The sequence below is a fragment of the Schistocerca americana genome, chromosome 9 (assembly GCF_021461395.2).
Source record: "Schistocerca americana isolate TAMUIC-IGC-003095 chromosome 9, iqSchAmer2.1, whole genome shotgun sequence".
NCBI lineage: Eukaryota > Metazoa > Arthropoda > Insecta > Orthoptera > Acrididae > Schistocerca > Schistocerca americana.
The window spans coordinates 169,620,468-169,644,405 of record NC_060127.1 but is presented as its reverse complement, the minus strand read 5'-3'; the positions used below and the strand labels follow the sequence as shown (position 1 = coordinate 169,644,405).

General features: G+C 43.2%; 1 non-coding gene across 1 annotated transcript; it reads left to right on the top strand.

Annotated features, from left to right (window-relative positions):
* The first annotated feature begins 21,588 nt into the window (after window positions 1-21,588).
* Trnai-uau lies at window positions 21,589-21,662 on the top strand. The gene has a single exon. It is a non-coding gene; the product is annotated as a tRNA-Ile (tRNA).
* The last annotated feature ends 2,276 nt before the right edge of the window (window positions 21,663-23,938 follow it).

The window sequence follows — 23,938 nt, the reverse complement described above, 5'->3', positions numbered from 1 at the left end:
TGTCCACCACCATTCCTCAACAATAGCTGTAGTCGAGGAATAATGTTGTGAACAGCACTGTAGAGCATGTCCGGAGTTATGGTGCAGCATTGGCGTCGGATGTTGTCTTTCAGCATCCCTGGAGATGTCGGTCGATCACGATATACTTGCGACTTCAGGCAACCCTAAAGCCAATGCTTGCACGGACTGACGTCTGGGGACCTGGCAGGCCAAGCATGACGAAAGTGGCGGCTGAGCACACAATTATCACCAAACGACGCGCGCAAGATATCTTTCACGCGTCTAGCAATATGGGGTGTCATTCCAAGCATGTGTGTCAATTTTTACCTCTCTATCTACGTTATTCCGTGGTTTATTAAGTTTTCAAATTTATACTGACTTTTTGATCACACGGTACACGCTGTAATGTCGTGAGCGTTAGTTATCTTTGAGATTAGGCGTGGTGAGTGGATGTTAGTCAACGGTGTCTTTCAGGCGACAAAGAAGCTCTTATCAGCACCTCAGTGAGTTTGAACGAGATAGTGTAATAGGGCTACGAGAAGGTGGATGTTTCTTCTGCAGTATTGCGAATAGGCAGGAATGTAGCCACTGTACATGACTCCTGACAGCGGTCGCAACCGTTGTCTTCGTGCTAGACACACCGGACCTACACATAAAGTTAGCACTCTCATGGCTATGCCACTGCACATTTGTACGTCAGTCCGGTGAATCGATCTGTTATGCTACCATTCATGAACAGAATTCCAGGGAGTGTTTTCCTACAAGATACCGCTCGCCTGAAAACCGATTTTGTAACCCAACATGCTCTACAAAATGCCGACACCTTGCCTCGGCCTATTCGATCACCAGATGTGTCTCCAATAGAGCACATATGGCACATCATCGGGCAACGACTGCATCGTCATCCACAAACAGCATTAACTGCGCCTCCTCCAACCAACAATCATCCGGTATCTATCCAAAACAGCGCATGCATGCAACATTGCGGGGGTTACAGCGGTTATTAATGTACCAACATTTCACGTTTGCAGTGGTTTATCTCGCGCTTGCTCTGAGAATAGGCGAGTATCGGTAATCACTTAAATGTTGCCTAGACAAATATAATTCCCGAAATTTCATTATTCAACATCAATTTTTTTTTTGGTGTTGTGACTTTTTTCCCCTCAGCGTACTTAGTGCTACCTGTACGAAGGACTGGTCGCCAGTTTGATACCTAGATCTTAGCTGCCTAGTTGTGAGAAGATGCTAATAGATCTTCGTGTTGCGTAATGTAAATCAGTGAAACTAAATCGCCAGGACAGACATTTGCCTATCATAATGACACCAGATCGTAAGATGAGAAATGAAGTCAGAAATAATCGAATCTGTTTCCCAAATTTGTTTAATCGGAAAGAACGACATAGTTCATACTTTCAGTCGTTGTACGAATACAAAATTTGTGATGCTGGAGAAAGATATCGCGGAGTTTTTAAGCAAAACAACACACTTAATATCGGAATTGCAGTTGTCAAAAGGAAATGTTCATTTTATTTTAGACATATGCGATGGTTACGTATTATGAAGATATGGTATTTCAGCTCTTCTGAAGAGGATGTGACGACAGTTCAGGGTACTGCATGGCGAGGAAACAGCACCAGATATGTGCATTACGTTCTGCTGTATTACTATATACCTTACAGAATGGTAAAATTTAATTCAGGAAATGAAAATTAGAGAGAAACACCAGTTTTTCGGCAAACGTCATTTCTACATTCTTTGATATTGAAGAGGTATCAAAATTCCATTCTATACAGTTAGGAGTCAAATCTTAATGCAAATTGTGTTTGATATTCCTTTGGAAAAGCACGTCGTAGTCATGAATTGTCGTCAATGAACTGGATAAAAGGCAACAACAATATGATGAAGTTATGTGTTTGTGCTGTAGATCTGTTACAGTTCTTTGAGTTGGACGACGAATAGTAAACATTCCTCACATTAGTAAACTATGTGCCTAGAAGCATCACGTCATTTGTGATCATCACTTTGCCACATGTCGACAGAACCCTTAGTAATCATAAAATATGTCTGTCAATAACTCAGTTTTGGAAGCGATCATTCGTATAGTCTCTAACCCAACACGAGACTAAAGTAATGGCCGGCCGCGGTGGTCTCGCGGTTCTAGGCGCGCAGTCCGGAACCGTGCGACTGCTACGATCGCAGGTTCGAATCCTGCCTCGGGCATGGATGTGTGTGATGTCCTTAGGTTAGTTAGGTTTAAGTAGCTCTAAGATCTAGGGGACTGATGACCACAGCAGTTGAGTCCCATAGTGCTCAGAGCCATTTGAACTAAAGTAATGCTCTGTTCTATGGTCAACTTAACAACAGTCGAACTAAGTGTTTTTCTTTATCGGTGTATTTTTATGTCACCTCACGCAGAACAACTGAAATGGGAAATCACCATCGGAGCCTTTCTTACAAAGTGTCACAGATGTTTCCATGACAGTTCCTAAAAATCCTTATTTGGTAGCAATTCATATTCCTATCGGAAATCCAAACAAAATTGCACACTACACAATTGAGGAATTAAGTTTCGCCAGATATGAGTAGCGGGACTCGAGACCACAGCGGCCTCACTCATTCTTGTTCACAACGCTAAACGTTACACGGTGTTTCTCTGGCAATGCACGAAGACCTGGCCATATCTCACGGCATGACAGCCTTGCGTTCGATATATTTCGTCGTTCGATATATGAGGTCTATTAAAAAAGTTCCGGAACATTCCTAATTTCGCGCCAGTGGTGTGTTGGAGCAAAATTCAGCCGTCATCTCTGCACACAACTGTGTTTAGTGTGTAACTGCTGAGAGTTTCGTTGTATCTCTGTTAGTTTTTGTTCAGTGCTGTATTGAGAAGAACGTCACGTCGCACAGTTCGCGAATTTCGATATGGCAGAGTTAGAAGAGCAACACGTCTGCCTTAATTTTTGAGTGAAACTCAGAAAAGTCTTTACAGAGACACACCAAATGATGCAGGAAGCCTACAGTGACTGATGCTTAAGCCGTAGTCGGTGTTAAGAATGGTTCAGACTGTTTAAAAATGGCCAGACGGAAGTTAAAGATGAACCTCGTTCAGGACGCTCTTCGACATCTACCGACGACGCTCGTATTAAGAACATCAACGAAATTGTGCCCATCTAAGACTGACTGTCTGAGAGGATGCAGAAGAACGTAACATTTCAGTTGGATCATTTCTGTAATACTGACACAACGTCTTGAAATGCATCGTGGTGCCGCTAAGTTCGTCCCACTGCTTATGAGTCAAGACCAGAAAGACCATCGCCTCGCAATCTGTGAAGATCTTTTGGTTCGCGCAAATGAGAACGAGATGTTCCTTAACACAATCATAACTGATTATGAGGCGTGAGTCTCTGGTTATTATGTACAGACCTAGGATCAATCTTCACAATGAATCGGGAATGATTATTCAAGACCAAAAAAACTTCATCAGATCAGGTAAAATGCTAAAGCCATACTTATGGTTTTCTTTGTCTTTGAAGAATTAGTTCATCATGAATTCGTGCCACTGTGGCAAAGGGATAATCGCTGGTGCTATCGAAACGTGTTGCGACGCCTGCGACAAATATGTGAGAACGAACCGGCATGAAATGTGGCGAGATAGTTCATGGCACCTGCACCACAATAACGCACCCACATACTCATTCCTGTTGGTGGGTAACCGTTGCACAAAAAACGAAATCACTTAGCTGTTTCAACCTTCATACTCTCCAGACCAGCTCCGTGCGAACTTCATTTCCAAAAGTTGAAAGCCCTGTTGAAAAGACGAAGATTTGCGACGATAGATGATATAAAAGAAAATTTGCAGATGGCGCTTCGAGCAATCCAGCAAGAGGCGTATCAAGAGTGCTTCCTCAAGTGAAAACGCCGTGGTGGAGGAAAATATTTCGAAGGAGAACATGCACAATAAGTAAAAGGTAAGCATAGAAAAATTTTGTCGACAAAGTTCCAGAATTTTTTCAGACAGACCTCGTATATCGTTCGGAGCCCGCGCTTCCGGTAGTCGAATCTTCTTAGGAACACATTAACCTATTTGTAAAGTAAGCAGACTTTTAATGCTGTTTTATACATGGCAGGGCGATTCTTTAAATATCGGGGATTGGTGTGTGTGTGTGGGAGGGGGGGGGGGGCGAAGTGAGGGGTGAATTGTAGGTCTAAATAATTGTGTCATAACGTACACTCCTGGAAAAAGACATACTGACCGAGAAGGACTGAATGCAAGCTGCCGGTCGAGGAATAGAGAGGGCATTTCTTTTGTCAATAGCCAGTAGCGTTATATAATTAAGCAAGGACTTTTTTTTTTTCAAACAACACAGTGCATATAGCCGAAATTTGCAACGTCCGACATGCACTTATTTTCCGTACAACACTGATGCAATGAAAAATGGGGAGACGTAATTAAACTAAATGCAATCACTCTGCAATGAGCCGCCGGGTCCTTTACACCAAAATACTCAGAAAATGTCCCTCAACAACATCTCAAATTTTCTCGTCTAATCTGTTTGTATGTATTGATTTGATTTCTCCAGAAACAATTCAGTAGCCCACGCATACGTGATACTTAATTTCAAAGAAGCTAATATATAGGATGGTGCAATATTGAAGTGTGATTATCGTTGTCTGTACATATATAAACCATTGTTAGGCTTCACTACCACAGTGCCGGCTAGATGGAAACTTTAATTCGAAAACCAGTAAAACCGAGTCATACTAATCTACTGAGTGATGTCAGCGAAAATTGCAATTCATTTCAGTTTAAGGCTAATTTATCGTCATTAAATCGACGTAAGACTTCACAAATCTTACTTACACAGACATGATTGACTACGGTGACACGGTTGATGTAAATGCTACAAGGGATTTTGAAATGTGGTAACGCCGTCCGACACTCCAAAGACGTGGCCCTGCTTCGTACTACACAGATAATGGCGGAAAAACATCTGAAAACGGCAGCCTGAGAATACATATTTCATCTGAGACGCGGAATCGCTTGTGCTAACGGCGGCGATGTTAATGGCGGGACCTGTAGAACACAACAGAAATCATGTTCTTAACAATTATTTATAACCGGTGCTTGTTGTTCTAATTACGATCGAAAATTTGGCTAAACTTAATTGTATCTTCAATGAAAAAAATGCTGACTAGGCGTCTGTATTTAATGTATCACTCTAATATTCGAAAGCATTAAGTGACATATACGCAGAGATCATAAAAGATAGAAAAGAAAGTTATGTGTTAATTTCTAATTTACAAAGATGAAAACAAAAGATATTGCTTTTATTTTGACGTGTATTTCATTTCGCTTATCTAGTTCCAGTCGACTTACAAATTAACTATGAACCAAAGAAGTTATATATTTGGTACGAAGTGTATAATCTATGCGCTATTCGTACTTTTAATCTAGGTCGTTTGTGTTCTACAATTTATCGTTTACAAAATAGGGTTGCGAGTATCTTGTAAACAACAGTTTTTCACATGTTAAGCCTCATTTCAGATAGATAGTTTTCTTTTTCTAAATAAATGGCAGCGCCAAACTTTCGGCAAAATATCAACAATTCCGGTCGGTATCTTCAATTTTGCTTTGTATCATTCTACATAGTATTCTTTGCGCCTCTCTAAATGTTTAGAGTACTTAAGAAACAAATTGTCCTGATCGGCACTTCCATATTCGTTGCTTAGCTCTGTATTCAGTTTCGTAAACAGCGGTATGCATTTTAATAGTGCTAACACAGTCTAATATTTACAGTCGCGACACACTGTGCTGCGAAATTTGTTACTGTTTAACAGCTGGAACGATACTAGTGCTCCACGCAGTCACAAAGCAGACAGTCACATGCGTGATCCGTTTTCTAGGCGATTTACGAAATATTCCCCTTTTCCCTCCAAGAGTTTGTGTATTTCAGAAGACTCGGACGATTCTAAAAAAAATGGTTCAAATGGCTCTGAGCACTATGGGACTTAACTGCTGTGGTCATCAGTCCCCTAGAACATAGAACTAATTAAACCTAACTAACCTAAGGACATCACACACATCCATGCCCGAGGCAGGATTCGAACCTGCGACCGTAGCGGTTGCGCGGTTCCAGACTGTAGCGCCTAGAACCGCTCGGCTACTCGGGCCGGCTGGCACGATTCTAAAATAACCGCAAATAGGGCTAAGACTTGAATCAAATGAAAGGCTACAACGTATTCGTGAAGAAATATATGTGACGTTGGATAGAATTTCAGCCTACCACGTTGGTACCAAAAGGATATAAACGCACAGATTCACGCGTTGAACCAAGGATATGTGTGTCCACGCGCAAGACGGATCGACACCCCGTTTTTCGATTCGCTCTGTGTTTTAGTCATTGGCGTAGGGTTACGACATTCCCAAATGAAAAAACCTGGTGGTTTACAAACACTCTTTGCGTAGAACCACAATGGGTTCCTTCTTTTACAAAGTCATGTTTCTCCCTTCCTCGAACATTCTGCATTAACTCTTTCTTGGATCTGATGGTATCGTAGCACTGAGAACAATTGAGATCTTTATAGTTTAAATTTGCGTTTATGATTACCTTAAGGCATATTCGAAACGTTCTCCACAATCACAACAGCTAATATCAATGACGACGCCACGACTACTGCTGACTCGATGTGCGGTGTGCTACTCTTAAGAGGAGTTTATTGTTTCGTAAATTTACAATCGGGTTGGGGGGAGGGGTGAAACAGAGCATTAAAAACAGAGTGGAAGTGGATAAACTGATTTGGTAACCGTACATTGGCGTCTGTTGCCATAACTACGACCTTCATCTTTACGTTATTCTGTGTGGAACAAGCGACTGCCAAATCACGGTAGAAATATGTTAGAAACATCATGGTAACAAACGATCTGTCAATGAAGAAGTTTGCTTCAAAGTGTAGCGAACAAAATTTCTTCTTATTATATAAGCAAACAGAGCCGTTCTCAATGGAATCATCCCTTCTGCTGTTCACTAACCAATTTTTTACTCCTAAAAGGAACATTAATCATTAATAAACGTATATAAGTTACAAGCGGATACTGACGATACAATTCAGTAATGTGATGCTGTAGACTCCTGAGTCCTTAACAAATGTACAAAAAGACAAATAAGGTGTTGTTTTTGCTGCAATTTATTTCGTTACTGATGCTCCCGTTTGTAAAAAGCCATTCTGCAAACCAATATAAAGAGTTACGATTCTCTTTCGCGTTCACAAGATCCCGCCGTAGTCTGTAGTATCACCTGCTGGCAGCATGGAGCGCTACAATCTCCGTGGCTAACAAAATCGAGACGGGGTTTCGCGACTGTTATGTTAGACTGTGATGCTGGTCTATAAATCCGTTTCTTCTGGTGTTGCGACTTTCCTGTCTCCAACAGCATCGTCTGCGAGTTGCTTCAAACGTTATCCACTACAACATTTATAGATATAAATAGTTGCGGCGCTAAAACACTCCACTGGGATATTCAGCAAATTACCTTTACAGTTTGTCTATTTTGTTCCAGTAATAACAACGTGTTGAGTTCTGTCGGCAAAGATATACTGTGGAGCAATCGACTCCTGCAAAAGCGTCATAATGCTTGAAACACGTTCCATCATTCTGCAACAGTACATGAAAAAATTTTAGTAGGGTATTACCTGTTTACGGAAAAACGTGACACTCTGTCTATGGACGGAAGTGATCAACGTGTTACAATGTAACAATAATTAAACAATATGAAATAAAATCGTCATAACTTCTGAACGCTTAGCGTTAAGACGTTCAAAGTACGTGGTTGACCACGTTGCATGGTGGAAATAATATGTGGTGTATGGTTTAGTTTGAAACGTCCCCTTAGAAAAATTACGAGTGACTGTGCTGGTAAACCTCTACGTTATTTGATTTTCAAACAGAGGAGCGAAACTGAACGTACTCGGACATTTCTTATTCTGATCAACAGTAAACTGATACACAATTTTTTTTTCCTTTTTAGCGCAACGCAATCTTTCAATAATCCCTAAAAAAGAATGGCCCTGACTAACAATAACCTATACCCTTCATGAATCACTAAGCCTCACAAAAATCTTCGTTACTCGCACTACTGCAATACAGCGAGCGCCAATACTGCCAGCTAAATAAAAGATTCAAACTACTGAAGGCACTAACTACTGATGTGTACCACATCTGTAAGCCGTAGGGGTGATTTGTGTTCCGAGGGTGTAACAGCGTGCACGGGGGAAGATGTGTGGTGTGGAAGCGTGAGGGGAGGTAGGTTACTGGACTGCGTTCACGCACTTCTCCCCTTCATAGGTCTGCAAAGTGAATGACGAGCAGGGACTCCCCTCTCTGCTACCCCACTACTCGTATATCACAAGAAGAAACTACACGGTGTTGCACAAAGTCCACAGCGCGCCTTATGATTCACTGGCCACGCAGACATGTCCAGTGGTTGATTATTTTGCACAAAATGCGCGAACAATGTATGGCATGCAAGTATCAATTACTAATAACGCAAGAACAGGTAATTCATATGGGCAGATTCTACGTTAAACTCTGCTCAAAATTCTGTTCTGCTGGAGGAAAAATTGATTCTTTTTCAGTCTTCGTTAACTGGGCTAAATATTCAGTTGCTATTTGTAAATTCACACAGTGTGTGTGAACAAGGCTTTCTTGCGAAAGGTTTTAATGTCGCACGCACAGCCTAAACTAATTTCATTCACTCGCTGTATTAATTTTCAAACCGCAGGAAGTATATTAGGTTATTAGAATTGTTGATTAGAGTGATTAAATGGATATTCGTAGTTTAATTAATACTATGGTTAGGCCTAACACGTGTAAACAGTAGCAATTTTATTCCAAAGAACAACGTAATACACTCCACGACAAAAAAGAAAAAAACGACGCACAACGAAGCACTTATCCGAATGCGACGTAAATCGATAGATATGATGCACATGTACAGGCAAGCAATTGGTTACAGTTTCAGAAAAACTGGATGATTTATTCGAGAGATTGGGCAAGTCAGTGACGCGTTGCTACTTCTTGCCCTTATGTAACCAGTTATTGGGCTTCGCATTGATTGACAAAGTTGTCGGGTGTCCGCTAAAGTGATATCGTGTCAAATTCAGTCCCTTTGGTGGGTTAGTTCCCAGGGTGTATACGACCCGGGAGATCCGGGAAAAACCCGGGAATTTTTTCATCCGGGAGAAAACCCGGGAATTTTTTAGAATTCCGGGAATTTTTCATTGTTTTAGTTTTCAGTTAAATTTTTGTGATTTTGACTGATAAGAACCAGTACTCTAACAAAGGGTATTACTGTATCCCGCTACTGCAGAATAATACTGCAGCAATAAAACATGAACAAGAGAAAAAAAAACGAAAATAAAACTTAAGTTGCAAACAACAACAAAACAGTGCTCATACAAGCGTCTGCCAACAGCAAAGTGTGTCAAAGGCTTTAGCAAGACTGTGTAATGTATTGTAACAACAAATTGCCTCCGATGAGCGTGGCGTGACAACTCTTCAAATTAGATTCGTTTGAGCAGTTGCGGACGAGCTCTTGCGCTTGCGCAGTTGAGCCGCGTGGGCGCCACTACGTAATATCGCCCCGGTTCGGAAATTAGTAAATCTGGGGCTGATGCACAGAGCAGTCTGAGTTGTGGTGGGGAGGTGGGTCGTCTCCATGTGACCTGTGTTTGCGTTCAGTGATCTTGTTGTTTCCTCTTCGTTTACTGCTCTCACGTTAAATGATAACAAAACGGATTTTTGTGGCCGGGAGCTATCAAATGAATTAAAATACGGAAGGCTAAAATATGTTATTAGTTTTAGATTTTATTTCCACCTTTCTGACAGTCAAACATTAATCGCCTTACAGAACAATGACGTTATTTTTGCCGTGAATGCTATGTACACTAATTCAAACCACTATCTTCTCTTATTTGTGTGTTCGCGCTACTTAAGAGTGATCTTAACGGAAAAAGTGCATTTTCGCCCGGGAGAAAGTGTATTTTTAACCGAGAAATCCGGGAATTTTATTTCCTTGTCCACGTATACACCCTGAGTTCCTCAATATCCCGAGATGGTGCCCATAATCCTCCAAAAATTGTCAAATGGAGAGAGATCTGTCGACCTTGCCAACTTAGGGTTTGCAAGCGACGATCCACGAGAGAAAGTCTCTTCAATATCGTGTCTTGTTTGACAGTAGACGTCCTTTTTCCACCTCTTCCTTTCTCTAGATCAACATACCCTTTCTCCCAGCATTTTTTTTTTTTTTTTTTTTTTTTTTGTAGCCTCGAAATTGTAGACTGATTGAAACCTTCAGCCGGCCGGAGTCGACGAGCGGTTCTAGGCGCTGTAGTCTGGAACCGCGCGACCGATACGGTCGCAGGTTCGAATCCTGCCTCGGGCATGGATGTGTGTGATGTCCTTAGGTTAGTTAGGTTTAACGGGGGTAGGACGTCAAACGGGCCACCTCGGGACAGGAGAGGCACCACAAGACGTTTTAATTTTCACTGTCCATACTTTTACAATTAAATTCATAAAACGTTGTCAACATGACCAGGAAGGACTCAGGATTCACACTCGTAGCAGTGGAAGTTGATAAACTTAACAAAATAAATTTTATTTGCATGTGAAATTTCATCATTTTTCTCACTTAGTATTGGTTGCATTTGTTGCTATAGCTACACTTTTCTTCATAAGTAAGAGAGATTCTTCGATGAATTTTGCACAGCATAGAAACCATACTTACAGGTGCATGAAACTCTAGAATTCCTTTAATTTACGAAAAAATGAATCAGCTGTTATATTTCAGATTTCATGTTCAGAAAAAATTCAAATTCTATTGTTAATTATCTGAATTTTTACCGCAGCTTTTAATAGATTTGAAAATTCTAGAGTTTCATACACCTGTAAGTATGGTTTATATGCTGTGTGAAATTCACCGAAGAACTTCTCTTACTTATGAAGAAAAGTGTACCTATAGCAACAAATGGAGCCAATAGGAAGTGAAAAAATGATGGAATTTGACATGTAAAAAAAATATTTCGTTATGTTTTTGAACTTCCACTGTTACGAGTGTGAATCCTGAATCCTTCCTCGTCATGCTGACAATGTTTTATGAATTTATTTGTAAAAGTATAGAAATTAAAATGTCCTGTGGGGCCTCTTCTGCCCCAAGTCGGCCCGTTTAACGTCCTGCCCCCCTTAAGTAGTACTAAGTCTACGGGGCTGATGACCTCAAATGTTAAGTCCCATAGTGCTTAGAGCCATTTGAACCATTTTTAAGGGTTTGCAAGCGCGAAGACAAACAATAGAAACTCTCATCGTCTGATGGAGGGTATTGTCTTGCTGAAAAGTAAACCGAGGATGGCTTTCCATGAAGGTCAACAAAACGGGCTGTAGAATACCCTCGACGTACCGCTGTGCTGTTTGTGTGCCAAGGTTCAAATGGCTCTGAGCACTATGGGACTTAACATCTATGGTCATCAGTCCCCTAAAACTTAGAACTACTTAAACCTAATTAACCTAAGGACATCACACACATCCATGCCCGAGGCAGGATTCGAACCTGCGACCGTAGCAGTCGCGCGGCTCCGGACTGAGCGCCTAGAACTGCTGGACCACCGCGGCCGGCTTGGGTGCCAATGATAACAACCAAAGCGGTCCTGCCGTGAAAACAAATGGCACGCAAGACCATCACTCTTGGTTATCAGGCCGTATGGCTGGCGACAATGGGGTAGTATCCCAACGCTATCTCCGGACACGTCTTCGGCCTGGAGTATAATTGTCAGCAGTGATGAGCCCCACTTCAAACTGAGGCCCCAACCTTTCTCTCACCATACGGCCAGGCAACCAGTAGTGATGCTCTGGGATGGCATTTTTTCTCATAACAGGACACCTTTCGTTATCACCCGCAGCACCCTTACAGCATAGCGATAAGTCGACAATATTCTATGCCCGTTTTGTTGCGCTTCGTGGAAAAGCATCCTGGGCTTACATTTCAGCAAGATAACACCCTCCCGTACATGGCGAGAGTTTCTACTGCTTGTCTTTGTGCTTAATAAACGAAAGAATAACGAACTCTAAGCCGCTCACAGGACTGAGTGAGTTTGCGAGTGTCAAGATCTGTGACATAAATAGCCGTATATTTTGACTGCATTGACCTAGCAGTTTAATATTTTGACACTACCAAAGGACTACAGACCTCAGAATCTGATACAAAATTCCACTGGATACGTCTAACTATCCCTGAGACAAACCAGTCCAGACAGACGGACGAATAGACGACAAAAAAAAATTTTGGTGTGATATGATCACAAATTAACATATTCAGACTTTTTTTAGTTTCTTGTAATGTTAAATCTTGCTTCTGGCCAAATTTCGTGATTGTAAGTCAACTGAAAATACGCTGTAGGTTTTGACGAGTGAGTTTGCGAGTATCAAAATATGAAAGATATGGGCATATCTTTTGACTGCATTAATTCAGAAGCTCTACTCTTTTACATCGCCAGTAGACTTAGACCTTAGTACGTGACGTAAATTTCAACTTAATACGTCTACTCGTTTCGGAGAGAAAGAGTTGAGAACAGTCGGACAAACAGACAGATAGACAAAATGGTTCTGAGCACTTAACTTCTGAGGTCATCAGTCCCCTAGAACTTAGAACTACTTAAACCTAACTAACCTAAGGACATGGCAAACATCCATGCCCGAGGCAGGATTCGAACCTGCGACCGTAGCGGTCGCGCGGTTCCAGATTGTAGCGCTTAGAACCGCTCGGCCACCCAGGCCGGCACAGATAGACAGACAACAAAGTTATCCTATAATGGTTCCGTTTTTACCGATTGAGGTATGGAACATTAATAATCTGATATAATCAATTATAAATGATTCTGAAAGCCTGCGACTGTGAAAACATTAGGTTTGTTTTATAAATAATTCATCTGCTACCAGTCACCATTTTCTTTTATTTTTCGCACGACGCGTTTACGGAAATGATTCCCATTTTCAAGCGCGTTTTTAGTGTTTGTTATGTCATTCCTATGTGATGTTGTCGACGTGTGAGATTATGCTTCATTTCGTTGACTTTACTGTATCCCAGTGAGATTATGCTTCATTTCGTTGACTTTACTGTATCCCAGTAAAGTCAACGAAATGAAGCAGAATCTCACACATCGACAACATCACATAGGAATGACATAACAAACACTAAAAACGGACTTGAAAATGGGGATTATTTCCCGAAACGCGTCGTGAGAAAAATGAAGTAAAGAAAATCGTGACTGGTAGCAGATGAGTTATTTATAAACAAACCTATTGAACCTTAATAAGTTGGTAATAAAGGAAAGCGTGTGATCAGGTAACACTGCAGACCAATGGTCAATGCGAGATCCGTAATTGTCTACGAACGATCGGTCATTTGGACAGCTCACTGCTAAACCAAACTGTACCGTTATAGACTCTGCGCAGGGTACGGTGGGCGGTGCAGAGTGACCAGTTTTCGTCCAGCATTCGTTTGTTCGGAAGGGAAGGTTAACAGTATATGCTCGCGTCCGGCCGGTCGGCGATTATAGAATCTAGGCGCTCGCTCTGCTATCTTGCTCAAACATTTTTACAGGAACTATTCGACAAAAAAAATCATTTTTGCATTACTTATAGCTTTACGTGTCAGCTCCACAATGATGTATCCCTCATTTCGTTAGTGGTCATAGTTACTGTAATATTTATATGGAAGTAAGACACTACGCGAAATTCGAAAAAGTTTGCAGTGAAAAATAGGGGTCGCTATGATTTTGCGTTTGTTGCATACAATATAATACGTTGCTGCATTTGAAATTTAGCTAACATATCGAATTTTTCTTTAGACTTGGGTGGACGTCTCTGTCACCAGTGTCGAGAAAACGGCTCTGATGTAAGCACATTCATTTACGATTACACTGAGCCAGCGATGAAGCCAGAGTCAAATATCAACTACACTCCCCACATTTCACCAACAGTTTGTGATTCTGAAATGAGATTTTGGCAAATGATAGCACGCAAAGAGGAGAGTATTTTAGCGTATGGTTACTATGGAAACTTCATTATGTACCGTGTTATTCCACAAACTACAGAGTTATTGGATGAAAGAATGTAATTTTTAATTGCCATCGACAGCTGATGAAACGAGAAATGCTATAGGTTTTGGAGCAACGTAAGCGAAGACATTACATGTTTATTTTGTACTGAGAATATGCTTTTTATACGGTACTGACCCTACTTTTCCTCAGTTTTGTCCGCAGCTCGTGGTCGTGCGGTAGCGTTCTCGCTTCCCACACCCGGGTTCCCGGGTTCGATTCCCGGCGGGGTCAGGGATTTTCTCTGCCTCGTGATGACTGGGTGTTGTGTGATGTCCTTAGGTTAATTAGGTTTAAGTAGTTCTAGGTTCTAGGGGACTGATGACCATAGATGTTAAGTCCCATAGTGCTCAGAGCCATTTGAACCATTTGAAACTGAGTTTCTCATTTAATAAGCTGCTGTTTCAGAATTCTCTCGAATTGCATCTGCAGCTGCCTCGAGATGACTGGATGTTGTTGTGTCGTCTTCTTCATCATCATTCATCCCCATTAACGGTCGGAGGAAGGCAATGGCAAACTACCTCCACTAGGACCTTGCGTAGTACGGCAGTGCGGGTCTCTTGCATCCCCTACACTCTGTCTATGAGTATGGGACTTCATCATCAACGTATTACTGAGGCGAGACTGTGTTAACTCCGCCGTGTTTTGGCAAAAGAAGAAATTTTAACATGGGAGCGAGAGAAATGTGGTTCAAATGGCTCTGAGCACTATGGGACATAACATCTGAGGTCATCAGTCCCCTAGACTTAGAACTACGTAAACCTAAGGACATCACACGCATCCATGTCCGAGGCAGGATTCGAACCTGCGACCGTAGCAGCCACGTGGTTCCGGACTGAAGCGCCTAGAACCGCTAGACCACTGCGGCCGGCTAGATATGTGCAGGTTCACACAAAATTCGTACTCGTTACGCTTTTCTGAAAGTTACGAGTGGTTAACAAGCCAGGAGAAACTAAACTGCTGCATTTTCACCGCAGTTCTTTTTAGATACTAACCAAAGCAGAAGCGATAAACCTTTTTGGAGGGTCAACACCCAAGTGTCGGCGTGATGGGGTTACGCTTAATATTCACAAAAAAATGTGAACACAGACTTCGGTTTAGAACGGCATTTCCCCTACAGTGCCTGCCCGTAACCCCCGCCACTAACACTTTCCACAAACGCACCCCGCCGACTGCGCAACTGCCGGCCCCATTATTCCGTGTGAACTCTAACTGGATTCCAGTTGTAGACTCAGAGAAACAAAGACGCCCCTTGGCACAGCGTTATCACATTACCGAGCAAAGTGGCGAGGTGTTTGTCACAGTGGACTCGCATTCGAGAGCGCAACATCTGAAGCTCCCGTCCGGACATCCAGGTTTGGGTTTTCTGTGGTGTCTGTAAATCGCTCCAGGTTCCGCGAGGTCGAATTAAAGGAAGAGGTGGAAGCAACTCAGAGGCAGGCTGCTACCAGCAGGTTGGAACAACACGGAAATATTACCGAGATGCTTCGGGAACTCAAATGAGAATCTCTGAATGGAATTTTGGAGGAGCACTGTAGAGAAAATCTAGAAAACCGGCATTTGAGGCTGACTGTAGAACGACTCTACAGCCGCCAACGTACATTTCGGGTAGCGACCAATAAGATTGGAATAGAGAAATAGGGCTTGCACATAGGCATATAGGTAGTCATTTTTCCCCCACTCTGCAGGGCTATTACAAATGATTGAAGCGATTTCATAAATTCACTGTAGCTCCATTCATTGACATATGGTCACGACACACTACAGATACGTAGAAAAACTCATAAAGTTTTGTTCAGCTGAAGCCGCACTTCAGGTTTCTTCCGCCAGAGCGCTCGAGAGCGCAGTGAGACAAAATGTCGACAGGAGCCGAGAAAGCGTATGTCGTGCTTGAAATGCACTCACATCAGTCAGTCATAACAGTGCAACGACACTTCAGGACGAAGTTCAACAAAGATCCACCAACTGCTAACTCCATTCGGCGATGGTATGCTCAGTTTAAAGCTTCTGGATGCCTCTTTTAAGGGGAAATCAACGGGTCGGCCTGCAGTGAGCGAAGAAACGGTTGAACGCGTGCGGGCAAGTTTCACGCGTAGCCCGCGGAAGTCGACGAATAAAGCAAGCATGGAGCTAAACGTACCACAGCCGACGGTTTGGAAAATCTTACGGAAAAGGCTAAAGCAGAAGCCTTACCGTTTACAATTGCTACAAGCCCTGACACCCGATGACAAAGGCAAACGCTTTGAATTTTCAGCGCGGTTGCAACAGCTCATGGATGCGTTCAGTGCGAAACTTGTTTTCAGTGATGAAGCAACATTTTTTCTTAATGGTGAAGTGAACAGACACAATGTGCGAATCTGGGCGGTAGAGAATCCTCACGCATTCGTGCAGCAAATTCGCAATTCACCAAAAGTTAACGTGTTTTGTACAATCTCACGGTTTAAAGTTTACGGCCCCTTTTTCTTCTGCGAAAAAAACGTTACAGGACACGTGTATCTGGACATGCTGGAAAATTGGTTCATGCCACAACTGGAGACCGACAGCGCCGACTTCATCTTTCAACAGGATGGTGCTCCACCGCACTTCCATCATGTGTTCCGCATTTCTTAAACAGGAGATTGGAAAACCGATGCATCGGTCGTGGTGGAGATCATGATCAGCAATTCATGTCATTGCCTCCACGCTCTCCCGACTTAACCGCATGCGATTTCTTCCTGTGGGGTTATGTGAAAGATTCAGTGTTTAAACCTCCTCTACCAAGAAACGTGCCAGAACTGCGAGTTCGCATCAACGATGCTTTCGAACTCATTGATGGGGACATGCTGCGCCGAGTGTGGGAGGAACTTGATTATCGGCTTGATGTCTGCCGAATCACTAAAGGGGCACATGTCGAACATTTGTGAATGCCTAAAAAAACTTTTTGAGTTTTTTGTATGTGTGTGCAAAGCATTGTGAAAATATCTCAAATAATAAAGTTATTGTAGAGCTGTGAAATCGCTTCAATCATTTGTAATAACCCTGTATTTGCGAGTGTACCAGAAAAGGAAATGACTAGGAGTGGTATAGGGTAATCTCTGCTGCGGACCTTATGGTTGCTTGCGAATCATGTGGTTCGTTTTAAAAGAGCACGCCCTATTTCCTTGCCATTCTTTCCTAATCAGAGCTTGTGCTTCGTCTGTAATGGCGGCGCTGTCGACGGGACGCTAAAATATAGTCTTTCTTCCTTCTTTCGACGCACAATGGGTAATAAACGACCCACCGACCGAGCTAGCTATACCACGCCGACGTATACCGACAACCCACATGATCCGGCAACTTTAAACTGTCTCCCAGGTAAATTTTTACGGGGTGTTCGAAAAGCCTCTCCGAAGTGCAGTATGATTGTTAGCCGCGCGTGCCGTGTGATATTTCCGATATAATGTCCACGAGTCAGGACAAGTCAGTAAGAATACTCGCCCAGGAAATCGATGTTAGTGTCGGAACGGCCCACACAGATGTAAGGAAAATATTAGAACTTTTCCCATACAATGTGACAGTCGTGCAAGAACTGAAAAATTCTGATCATGCCAACATACTGTATTATTGTCAATGGTTCAAAAATTTCGTTCAACCAAATGGAAGGGATATTCTTAATGAAACGGTTTTCACTGCTGAGCTGAGGTTTCATTTATCAGGGTACACGAACGCGCAAATTTCTCGTATGTGGAGTACTGTAAATCCATTGTGTATTCATGAGGGACTACTTCATTCTGTGAAAATAGGAGTGTGGATTGCAATTTCTAGACGTCGGATTGTGTGTCCCATATTTTTCAACGAAACAACAAGCGCACAACGATACTGCAGTGATATTCTGTGCCCATTCATGGGAGAGCTTGTGTTAAGTGAAATACTGAACGCTTATTTTCAACAAGATGGTGCAACCGCGCACATAGCTCGCGTTTCAGTGTCACTGCTTGCTGATGTTTTTTGTGACACAATAATTTCACAGGGGCTTTGGCCTCCACGATCGCCTGACCTAACACCACCTGACTTTTTCTTCTGGTGTGCAGCAAAAGCAACTGTCTATAAAAACCGCCCAAAATCCATCGATTAATTTAAAACTGCTTTATCCACTTTCCCTGCTTCTGTTACAGAAGAAATGCTACAGCTTGTGTTTGGAAACATGATTAGGCGAATTAAATTGTGTATTCAACAACAGGGGGGACACATTCAACATTTATTGTGAAGATTTGTAAGTAAAAATGAATATTCAATAAATTAATAACTTGTATTTCACTGCGTTTGATTTCAGTATATTCACTGTGGCATACCGCACGTGTGGCTAACAATCATACGGCAGTGCGGAGATACTTTTTGAACACTGCGTAGTATCAATGCGTATGTTAGTTAATATTCACTCCAAGTTTTTATTGTTATTCACGTCAAATATATAGTTTTGTGAGACGGCATGAACTTTTCGAATCCCCTTTACTGCAACACAAGGAAAAAAAATCACGAGCTGGTTGGAGGGGCCTGCCGATAATGCTCCAAATGTTCTCAGTTTTGGAAATTACTGTCCAAAATTGAGTTTCTCAAGCACAAAGACAAGCAGTAGAAGCTCTCGCCATGTGCGGGAGTTTGTTATCTCCATGTTATCATGTTATTGTACAACCTGCAGTCATTATACATAGAACAGATGTCCTCAATCAGATGGTAGTTTACACTGAATATTTACAAAGGTATGCCTACGTTAAGTTGTTCATGACGTATTTACATACCGCATGTGTGTCTGATTGCAATGTCGTTCCTGTTGTATGTCATCAACAGGTACATATTTGACAGCTGGTTCTAGACTCATGGCCGGCTGCAGTGGCCGTGCGGTTCTAGGCGCTGCAGTCTGGAACCGCGAGACCGCTACGGTCGCAGGTTCGAATCCTGCCTCGGGCATGGATGTGGGTGATATCCTTAGGTTAGTTAGGTTCAATTAGTTCTAAGTTCTAGGCGACTGATGACCTCAGAAGTTCAGTCGCATAGTGCTCATAGCCATTTTTTTCTAGACTCATGTTCAGAAAAAACTGAACACCTTGAACGACTCATTAAATGTTTCCCTGAGACATTTAGGTCTGTTTTTTTATTATCTACGATAATGATCCAAGCAGATGAAATGAATTAAAATATGTATTGCAGCAGGGACTCGAATCCGGATCTTCTTGCTTGCAAGGTAGAAATGCTAACCATTACATCACCTCAGAACGATAGTCTACGTCGCTGCACTGACTACCTTAGCTGAGTGCCCTCCCCAACACAAACTTCAATTCATTTTTCCCTTACATATTATCACTACTGCAAGGGCTCTCCGATATTGGCAAGTACCCAAGCATTGGACGAACTTGCAGCAATTTAGGGCATCGTACTGCAGTGGTGTAATGGTTAGCATTTCTGCTAAGTAAGCAACACGACCCGGGTTCGACTCCCGGCTGCAGCACAAATTTTAACTCATTTCGTCTGCTTCGATCGTTATCGTAGATAATAAAAAGAGACTTAAATGACTCAGGGATAGATTTAATTATCTCTATAACAGGGGCGGGCAAACGCAGCACGCTGAACACACAGCGCTGCCCGTGTGCTGCTCGCGTGCAATCGTCGAACGGGACAGTGCCGACAGCCGGCAGGTTGCGGCAGTGTGGTGCCAGGCTAAGCTGCGGACGTTGAAGCGAAGCGACCACTACGTAGTGAACGTTGTATTTCAAGAACCGGAAAATGCAGAGTGAATCAAGGAAACGGAGAATTGGACATTCGCTATCTTTTAAAAAGGAATGGGAGAATCATTTGTTCTCTGTGGAAAAACGTGAAAATTGGAAATGTATAATATGTGACAGTATTGTCGCTGGTGAGCGGAAGTTTAATATTGAACGCCATTATAATAAATTTCAGTATGTTGCCGTTCTTATTGCAATAAAAGAGGAATTTCTCAAGCGATTTGGGGATATATCTTACTTATCCCAAGGTTTTGAATAGTTCTCGAGAGATTCTGGTTTCTGTAGGTGATATTCATCTCAGTTTGCAAATGGAATTAATAGATCTACAGTGTAATTCTCGTCTGAGAGACAAGTTCCTTTTGGCAAGACGTGTAATAGATTTTTATCACGACTTTCCACATCAAGAGTTTCCTCGTCTCCATCGTGAAGCCATGAAGATAGTCAATGTTGGGCTTGACATACTTTTGTGAGAGATTTTTTTCTGTTATGAAAATTAATAAGTCTCGGTTAAGAGCAAACATCAGTAATGAAAATTTACGTAACTGTTTGCGTTTGTCTGTATGTAGAAATTTTGTTCCAGACATTAAACGTATTGTAAACTCCACCTGTGATAATTAAATAAAACGTATCGTAGGTAATAGGTACTCTTTCAAACCATGATTTCTTTCAAGCACTCCTACTAACCTTATTCCTTCATTTAATAAAGCAGGCCAGGAAACAAAACGCATTACAGAGGAAGGAGCGGAGAGACGGTATGGTGGGCAGGGGTGAGAAGCGGGTGGCCAGCTTGCCCGTGTGTGCACGCAGAACGCATGTTAACTGCACACGTGCATGTGCACCGCACACGTGCAGAATTCCTGCCCGCCCCTGGTCTATAAGATCACCAATGGTACAAGGACGTCCCATTACGTCCCATACTGGGATGCTTGCCAATATCGGAGAGCCCTGGTAGTAGTAACAACATGTAAGGGAAAAATTAATTGAATAATGTGTTGGGGGAGGGCACTCAGGTAGTTCGTGCTGCAATGTTGACCTTTGCACTGCGGTGGTGTAATGGTTAGCATTTCTACCTAGCAAGCAAGAAGCCTCGGGTTCGAGTCCCGGCCGCAGCACAAATTGTAATTCATTTCGTCTTCTTCGATCATTATCGTAGACTAGAGATAGGGCTTTCATATTCATAAGACGTGTACATTATCATCTTCTGCAGAAATGATTAGCATTTGAGCCATGTCGGCGCGCGGTCTCAAAGTCCACATCGATATCGCTGCGCAACATCACCTTTCAGTAACATGTGCCTACGGCTCTCGTTGTCGCTATAAACGTAAAGTAACGGTTCAGTGTGACTTGAGCAGAGGTGCAGCATGCCTCGCAGACGTATGAACGAACTGCACCAGCAATTCATTGTGTTTGAAAGAGGACGCTTTATATATACTAAGATGGTATCTGTTCTTTCGGATATGTCCGAAAGAACAGATACCATCTCAGTATATATATAGTTATGGCTCACCGGCCACTTGACCATCTTCTTATTCTGTGCGAATGCACAGACAGTGCCCGAAGTCTTACGGGAATCGGCAACGCGCCGCGAGTAATGAGTATAATGGGTGGGGGCACTACGAATGTAGTGCGGGACAATACGTTGAGAATGTGGGTGTCGCAGGAGGCGTGTCAGAGGTAAGTCCCTGCAGTCGAGCTATCCTCTGTGCCCTCGGTGGCTCAGATGGATAGAGCGTCTGTCATATAAGCAGGAGATCCCGGGTTCGAGTCCCGGTCGGGGAACACATTTTCATCTGTCCCCGTTGACGTATGTCAACGCCTGTAAGCAGCTAAGGGTGTTCATTTCATTGTAAGAGGACGCTTTATTGTCATCAGAGAATGCGATGCATCATTCGGAGAAATGGCTGCTAGCGTAGGACAAAGGGTTTCGGCAGTGCAACGGGTGTGTGGCGAATGGTTAGAAGGCCGTAGAATACGACGAGATGGGTCAGGTCGCACCACCCAGACCTCTCCCCGAGAAGATCGGCACGTCATCCGAATTGCACTTCAGGACAGATCTGAAGCCTCCTCAGCTGTGGCGCGACAGTGGAGCAGTGTAACACACAGTACACTATCAGGTGTGACAGTCCGTCGCCCTTTATTACGGCACTTCTCCGCCTGCCTTTGACGAATGTGCAGAAACACGCTAGACAGGAATGGTGTATGAATGACGCTGCTAGGGACAGACAGTGTTTTCGGTCGACTCCAGGTTCAGTTTATTTGAAAATGATGGCCTCGTTTTGGTTCGCCTCAGACAGGGGAGCGTTATCACAGCGACTGCATTCGCACAAGATTATATAACGCCAGCTCAAGGCCTTATGGTGTCGGGTGTTATTGGGTACAACCTCGAACTACAGTTGGTGCATGTCCAGGGCACTGCGTGACCTACGAGTACTACATCCTGCGGCCCTTTCTACACAACGCACCAGACGCCATTTTTCAGCAAGACAGTGCATGACCATTTGTTTCTGCACGAACACATGCCTTCGTGGTGTCACTGGGTGTCAGCCTTTTGCCCTGGCCCGTCAGATATGTTGCCAAACGAAAATCTGTCGGATATGGTGAAACGATGGGTCCAGCGCTGTAACCCAGTGCCAATCACCACAGACGAACTTCCATCAACGAATCCAACTGATTAATACTTACATCCTATCACGGGCATGGTACGTAGCACAACTCCTTACGCTACCGAAGGAAACCGGCAGAGCCATCTCAAAAACAGTATATTGGCTCTTGTGGCGGCATGCACTGCCAAAGGTCGATGGTGGCCTTGGACTCATTGACTTTCCCCGCAAATGTGCGACCCTCCTGATTCACCGTATCGCCACCTTGCGTGAAACTGACCCAGGTGGGACAACAGCGGTTCTCTTCGACCGTTATCGCCCACGATCGGCGCGTGCACCAGTCTGTTTGACACATATTCCGTTCCGGATGACGACAGTCAAGGACTATTACCTCAATCAAAGTTATGTCCCAACAGTGGCCACTGACAAGGCACGCACGTCGAAGCGCCTTTACCAGGCTCTTCGAGGCCAGCCCACACCACATAAATTAGAGGACAGACGACCGTCGGTCATCTGGCACCAAGCTTGGGCTAATATCAACAACCCAGCCCTTCCCACGGAAGTTTCAGCGCTATGGTATCGTGTCGTAAACAATTTAATACCCACTAATCATCGCTCGGCGGGCATCCGCCTACGGCCATCGGCTGCTTGCGGCCGATGTGGTGACGTCGACACCAGAGAGCATCGCCTCTTATGCTCCCACGTCACAGAAGTGTGGGACCTTGCACGTGTGCTCATAGCGCTGATCGGTGGGACGACACCAGACAATGTGTCCATCGACTGGCTCCTTACCCCTGATATTCAAGCCCACCCCCGACCAAGACGTAACGCAATGGTGTGGCTCTTGGGCCACACCATTTCAACGATCTATGACCTTTCCCTCACCGATGCTGTCTCTTTCATGGACTACCTGTGGAGCCAGCATCGCCAGGCGGAATCTGATCGGAAATATACGACTACCTTTGCACGATTTCTGAAAGTTGCAATGGTCCATGGTTATCAAAAGGTGTTCCGGGTTGACTAAGGCACCTCGTCCAGGAATTACCTGGGTTTACCCCTGGATCTTTGTCACTCGGACTTTGCAACTAACTTTGACTTGACTTTACCTAAGATTCGACATTGGAAAAATTATTGCCAAACATTATTGGAAACTTAGGAAACACGCAATCATCTTAGAAGATTAGTATTTCGTTAATTCTATGGGCGATGGGATTATCTCGCCAGCTTACTTTTTATTTGTGTGTGCTTCCGTCCCTGTTTTTTAATTTGCCTTCATTTCTGTCTTTATTTATTTCTTCCTTTTTAGTTCTCAAATCACCACTTGCTTCACACCTGCAGAAAGAGCTGTCTTTCTGAGTAATGTGTCGTCGCCCCTGAGGCATAGCAGAGTATGCCCCAGCTTCTATTTTCGTTTTTATGGCAAAAAGTCTTGCTACTAACAGCACCCTGCTGTAC